This window comes from Aplysia californica, unplaced genomic scaffold (assembly GCF_000002075.1).
Source record: "Aplysia californica isolate F4 #8 unplaced genomic scaffold, AplCal3.0 scaffold00415, whole genome shotgun sequence".
NCBI classification, from domain to species: Eukaryota; Metazoa; Mollusca; class Gastropoda; order Aplysiida; family Aplysiidae; genus Aplysia; species Aplysia californica.
In genome coordinates this window covers 287,167-288,190 of record NW_004797685.1, presented here as the reverse complement: position 1 = coordinate 288,190, position 1,024 = coordinate 287,167, and the positions used below count along the sequence as shown (strand labels likewise).

Below are 1,024 nucleotides of genomic sequence, written 5' to 3'. Positions count from 1 at the left end.
CTCTCTCTTACTACCTCCCTCTCAACGCATTTCGATATTTTAAAAGTTAGTATCGGTATCTTCACTTCAGAAGAAATACACGTAGCGCTAAGCTTAAGCAAAGCAACTGGGTTCCAATCCTCCGTTGACACCAACTTTCCCGTTTCTAATAATATTTGAATAGAATCAGACATGTTATAGGGGCCCTATAATAATAATAGATAGCATTTGTATAGCGCATATCCCCGCTCAGCAGCAGGCTCTATACGCTTTACACTATATTATGAAGATCTTTTCACCCCTGTTAAAAAAACACAAACCAAGATGGTATGGGCATATAACAAGATCAACAGTACTTGCAAAGACGACCCTACAGGGCACTGTACAAGGAGGGAGACAGAAAAAGAGATGGGAAGACAGCATAACACAATAAACAGGTTTAACGGGGTCCCGCGCGCTCATATGACATTATGCAGTTGCAAGCGCCTTATAACACACACCAAAACAAAAAGTTGGGGGAAGCCCTTCAACAGACTAAAAATAATGAGAGGTGGAGAAAAATGGTTGCCCGGTCATCCTAGGTGCCCAAACGGTCATCTTGGGATAAGTAAGTAGATACCGCTATTCTACATGAGGTTGAAAAAAAATCGCTCTTGTGGATAATTACAAACAGGGCCATCTCGCAAAAGATCAAGGTTCGAGCCTGATAGGAGCGGTAAAACAACACTATGCACATATGTACGTATTGCGCATGTATTTAGAGCAAGCCACTCACACAGACACACACATACATACACACACACACACACACACACATACACACACACATGCGAGTGCAAGCGCACGCACACACACAGACACACACAAATACACACTCACAGACACAGATACACACACACATACACATACACACACACACACACACACGCACACCCACACCCACACATACACACACACACACACACACACATACACGTACACACGCATGAGTTATTCTATTTCACCCACAATCTTTTGACCACCAAGCGACTGTGTACAAAATAAA

General features: G+C 42.9%; 1 protein-coding gene across 1 annotated transcript in view; it reads right to left on the bottom strand.

Annotated features, from left to right (window-relative positions):
• Nucleotides 1-1,024, bottom strand: part of LOC101860674 — a gene marked incomplete in the record, with an annotated part of 17,477 nt that overhangs the window by 13,770 nt on the left and 2,683 nt on the right.